The sequence below is a fragment of the Camelus ferus genome, chromosome 2, assembly GCF_009834535.1.
Source record: "Camelus ferus isolate YT-003-E chromosome 2, BCGSAC_Cfer_1.0, whole genome shotgun sequence".
NCBI classification, from domain to species: domain Eukaryota; kingdom Metazoa; phylum Chordata; class Mammalia; order Artiodactyla; family Camelidae; genus Camelus; species Camelus ferus.
The window spans coordinates 76,584,254-76,590,131 of record NC_045697.1 but is presented as its reverse complement, the minus strand read 5'-3'; positions in this window follow the sequence as shown (position 1 = coordinate 76,590,131).

Sequence of the window (5,878 nt, the reverse complement as noted above, 5' to 3'; positions counted from 1 at the left end):
TTAGTTGGAACGGAAAAGTGGCTTTACTCAGGAGGCCAGCAACCTGGCGAGAAGGGAGACACATGTCCAAAAACGAACTCTGCAATTCTACTGGACCATGGAAGTTTTAAAGGGAAAATCATTTGGGGAGGCAGTCAGAGTCTTTGTTATTCTCTACTGTGCACAGACTTTCTTCTGACTGGTTGGCGGTGAGGTAACAGGGAGATGCTCCAGCAATCTTGTCCTCAGCCTGAAGTTACCATCCTCCACCAGGGAGGGGGCCTTAGTGCCCACAGGAAAACTCAAAAGCATTGCTGTGCACTACTGCTTCTTGACTGCTCTCCCTTTACTTCGGCACTCTCCCTCTTCCCTAATTAGCAACTATTTGAATCTGCCCTTTGGAACTCAGGGACTGGTCAAGGAGGCTGAAGGAAGCCTATTTCCTACAAGCAAGAAACAGGAGACACAGAAAGGATTTGTACCCGGGAGGGCCCCACAGGGTCTTACTCTGTTTCAGTCCCCACTTTTCTTTGATATCCCTCAGTCTTGAGGAGAACATGTGTTGGACAAGAAAGCGAATCACCTTTGGGGTAGAAATGTTAATCATAAACTCGGCAGAGGAGTTCAGTTTTAGGGGGACTAGGTACTCCCAGGTACAAGAGCCTTTTCTTGTCCCCTGTTCCTTGTTTGCAGGCCTTCCCTGAGTCCTAAGGGGCAGATGCAAACAGTTACTGATTAGGGAAGGAGGAACACAGGAACAAAGGAAAAGCAGTCAAGAAACAACAGTGCCCCGGTAAAGCAGAGACCAAGTTCCCCACTGTGGATACATGTAACAGTCTCATGCACGTTTCTGAGTTCTGTGGGAACGAAGGCCTCCTCCCAGGTGGAGGATGGTAACTTCAGGCTGAGCACAAGATTCTGGAAACACCACCCAATCAGAAGAGAGTCACCGATCCTGCAGCCCTCTCCCTGAAAGTTTGCCTTTAAAAAACTCTTCCCTGAAAACTACCAGGGAGTTCGGGTCTTTTAAGCATGAGCCGCCCATTCTCCTTGCAATAAAGCTTTTTTTGCTCCAAACTCTGACAGTTCAGTTTGGCCTTACTGTGCATCAGACACAAGAACTTGGGTTCAGCAACAGCCGGAGAACCTCTGCTGCTGGGGCATACACTGCGCTCCCCTCTTCTTGCTTCTCACCGACAAAAAAATTAAAACCTGCCAGTTAGACTCTTCTCATCAAACTATTGACTGGACTTCTTTAAGTCCCAAACTCTTGTGGGCTATGCTTTCTCATTTCAGTCATGCACCAGTTTGTTTGACCAAGCATAGATGGTTGAGAAATCTGTGACCTTCGGGTCAGAATCCATTCAACCAGGTGAGCCAATCAATAGGGTCAGGACCAAAACTGAGCGAATAAACATCAACTTCTGGGGAGGAGAGGTCCCCCGGTTCCCACTTCTACCAAATAGTCATATGATGGGGAAGGACATGAGAAAATATATCAAAAATACCTTTGTTTTTTGACAGTGTTGCACAAGGTGACCTGTTGACTTTATTTTCCTTTATTTTGGTGTTCTTATGTGTCTGTCTTGTATTTAAAGACCACCTTTGGTACTTAGTTAATATTATATATTCCACATTGTGAAATAAGTCAGACAATGGGGAAACGATATTTTATGTAACAGTAACTTGCTTTCCCATGAAAGATAATGAGTCTAAGTATTTTTCTCCTAAAGAAATGGTTAAAATGTAATCTGCAGTCAACAGGCAAGGGCTATATGTCTCATAAGAACTTTCACCTTCAAAACAAGGTGGTCAGTCAGTTCAATGGGCTTCCCCTTGCAATCAGTCAGTCAGTCAGTCAACAAAGATTTACCAGTCTACCATATGCCAAGGGCTGTGCCAGTGTTGGGGTGCATTGATGAACAAGACAGATAAAGACCAAACAGAGGATTAAGATTGAGGAACAGGGTAGAGATTCATTTTTTTTTTAATTAATTAAGAACTATTTGAGACAGAATAGTCAAGAATGACCACTCTGAGGCTGACAGTAATATTTAAACTGATACTGAAGTAAATGCAGACTTTGAAGTGATTAAGAACAAGGGACACAGCCCAGCGTAGCTCTGTTATCAACATTCTGGGGTGTCTTTACATTGTTCATTCAGAGAGTTGCGGGCAAAAGACAGGTGATGTAGCACTTCTGTTTTTAATAATTACAGCTTGAATTATCCAGTAATTTTTAGTCCTGAAAAGGGATCCAGGAAGCTACCCAGGATTCCTGAGAAGTCTCTCCATCTAAATGAGACAGTCTGGTAATTTCCTAGTTTTTTATTGTTGGTTCAATAGAAATATTTCAAAGTGGCATGTGACCACTTGATGCAGAGTCTGGGTTTCTCTATAATAAATCCCTTTGCCAAAAGCAGGAGCTGCAGGCTTGCTGCTGGCAAGAGTGAAGCAGATGGGTGAGTAAAGCCATCCTCATGTGGGAGCAGTTTCCTCTAGGAGCTCAGTCTTGATACAAGGCACAGTGCGCTCCCAGGAGGGTGACAGTGCCACCTGACAGGGCCTGCCAGCCGTGCCTGGGCAATAACGTCGGCATTATCTGAGGTGGCTGGCAGGATGCCTACCTTCTGGTGTGTTTGGGTGAGTGGCTGAGCCAGCCAAGGAGAGGCTGTATGATTGAGAAACCAAGGATTCTTGGTTAGACTGAAGACTTCATTTGGGAATCTAAAATCTTAAATAATCTGTTGGACTTTAGCCATATATTTCCCCTAAAGAGTAATGTGCTTTTTTCCAGCAAAATTTTGTTGACGGTTATGTTATTAAGGAATGAACTGAGATGAATATCTGGAAATGTTATTTAATGGCATACTGTCCTAAAAATCTGAAGACCTGCAGGAGATTTAAAAATCCTAACCCGTGTTATAACTTTTTAAAAGATTGTGAAATTATCAAAATGCACATGAATCAAATTTTAATATACTGTATGGTGGGTGGGTGAGGCTGTCTGTTGTACCGTTTCTTTCTCCGAATTCTCAGGCATGGTTTGGCACTGCAAGAACTCTATAACATTAACAAATTCAATAAAGTAAATACATGGAAATTTAAAAAAAGGGGGGGGGTTACGGGTATGGTGTGTGTATTGGGTGGGAGAGGAAGTATCCAAAATGAGCCTAGAGAAGAAAGCTGGATGTCATTGATGGGTTTTAAGGAGGGAGAGGATGTGATCAACTCCCCAGGGCAGGAAGGGGAAGCAAAGAAATGAGTTACAGAACGAGCTGGCATAGGTCTTGGGCGAGAGGCAGAAGGCTTACACAGGCTGGAAGTAGATAGGGTGTTACCAGATAGATTAAAATTGTGTTTTGAAGTGGAGGCAACAGGGCTTAAAAATAATTTGACACGACATGGGAGAAGATAGCTCAGTGGTAGAGTGCCTGCCTAGCATGCACAAGGTCCTGGGTTTAATCCCCAGCACCTCCACTTAAAAAATAAGTAAATAAATAAACCTAAGTAGCTCCTCCCCTAAAAAAAAAGAAAATAATAATAATAATAATAATTTGACATGGGGATGGAGCTGAGAAAAAAATAAGAATTATCCAAGACTCCTAGGTTTCTGGCTTGGGATCATTTCCCTCAGTTTATTTCCTTCAAAGCACTTATCAACAATTAAAACAACTTAAGCCATTATTTTGTTAATTTTTTGTTTCTCTACTCACTCTGTCCATCTAGAATAATGCTGTCCAATGGAAAAGTAATGCAAGCCACATATGTAATTTTAAATTTGCTATTAGTCACACTTAAAAAGATGTGATATTAATTTTCATGATATTTTACTTAATCCAAAATATCCAAAATATTATTTCAATAAGCAAATAATATAAAAACTTAATGAGAGGTTTTACTTTTCTTTTTGTATTGAGTCTTCAAACTACAATATGCATTTTATACCAACAGACATCTCATTACAGACTAGCTGCATTTCAAGTCCTTAATAATCACCTGTGGCTGGTGGCTACATACTGGACAGTGCAAATCTAGCATAGGAGCCACTGAGGGCTAGTCCATTCAGTCTAGTTCAGTGTTTCTCTCCAGCAACAGGAAACATTCATTGGCACACAGTGAGCATTTGATATATTTTGAATGAATGAACAAGTGCCTGGTGATGGGGGTAGGGGCTTAGTGCAGGTAATAGTTTTGGGGGTGGATTCAAAGCTTCCATTTTGGACTCATGAAGTCTGTGGTGTCTATGGGACCTCAAAGTCGAGATGGCAAGAAAGGAAGTGAATATGAGAATCTGGAACTGAGATGAAAGATCTGGGTGGAGTTATAAATTTGGCATCTTGATGGATTATAAATCCAAGAAAATCATTGTGGATTACCTCGGGAAAGAGTGCAGAGAAAAGAAAGAGCCTAGGATCCCTCCCTCAAAGATACCAACATTTAAATGTTGAGTGACAGAAGAGGAAAATCAGGAAAGGATGGTGGTGTCAAGAAATCGAAAGAGGAAGTGTCTCAAGGAGAAAGGAGTAGTCAACCCCGCTGAAAGTTCTGGTGGAGAAAAAAAAGAAAAAAAGAAAAAAACCAAGAAGACAGGAGCATTGAAGTCTTAACAATAATCCTGACTCACATTCCACAATCATGATCTCTTTTTAGCCCTACTTGTAATGCTCTGAGTTACAGAAAGATTGGTGTATTTTTAAATTAAAAAATTAAAAAGTTTAAAGAAGGTTAGCCTCCAAAAGGTCAAGAAATCTAGCTAGTTTATGGGAGAACCAGATGGAGAACCCAAGGCTCTTAGTCCATTACTACTTAAAGAACATATTTTAAAGCACCGAGACTAACAAGTGACCATGGAGGTTTACTGAGGGAGCACGACTAACTGTGACTTCACCAACCCTAGGTGGTTTGAGAGTAGATGTACCCTTGGCAACACCCTTCAAGTATGGAACTAGATCAAGATTACATGATTGGGATTTCTTGCAAGTTTCCTAAGGGTCTGCTGCCCTTCATTTATAACACCTAGAATTCTCACCACGCTGTTCCTCATAGAACTCCATTTCTTAACCTGTCTTAGGCAGTGTAATTCTACTACTCCTGCAGGACATTAATATTAATTAAGAACAACTTTATTCAAGACAAAGGTCAGTTATAAACGTTTACCAAGTGCATTCATTCTTATGGGTAAATTAGACTTTCTCAGCTGCATTTTGAAACACAGAAAGAATGAAATGATCTAAATTCTATGGCTAAGTAGTTGCATGACCTTGAATTAGACTTTACCTTTCCTGTGCCCAGTTGTTCTTACCTACAAAACAGAAGGGCTGAACCAGATGATCTCTAGTTATCAGAATAATGTACGATTTAATGCTATAGCTAATTAGGTTTCCTTCTGTCCACATATTTAATAACTTCAAATTTGATCAGTGCGAAAAGATCATCCTAAAGGAAGCCAAGAAACCTAGGAACGAATTCCAAGTTCACCGCCAGGTAGATCTGTAATCACGGAACAGGGTATAATACCCTCACTGTTCCCATATGTTAAAGGGGATGGCAACTCTCACGCTCATCTCCAGCAGGGTTGTTTTGAGGACTGAACCAGATACAGCAAGTGAATGTGTTGTACTCCGTACAGTTCCAGAGAAACGAGAAGTGCAATTATCGTTAAAGCAGATGTTCGAAACACAGTATACATTATCACTCCCAACAAATAGCAGGCTGAGTCCCTGTCATTTACCCTTAGGGCATGTGACTTGTTACTTTTGTTGACTAGATTATGGTATTGGAATTACACTCAACGTGAGAATGGAAACAAAAATCCTGATAATCTCCAGAGAGTGCCTATGTTTGAATGTTTACAAGAAAATAATGGACATACACACAAAAAGAAAGAAATTTTTAA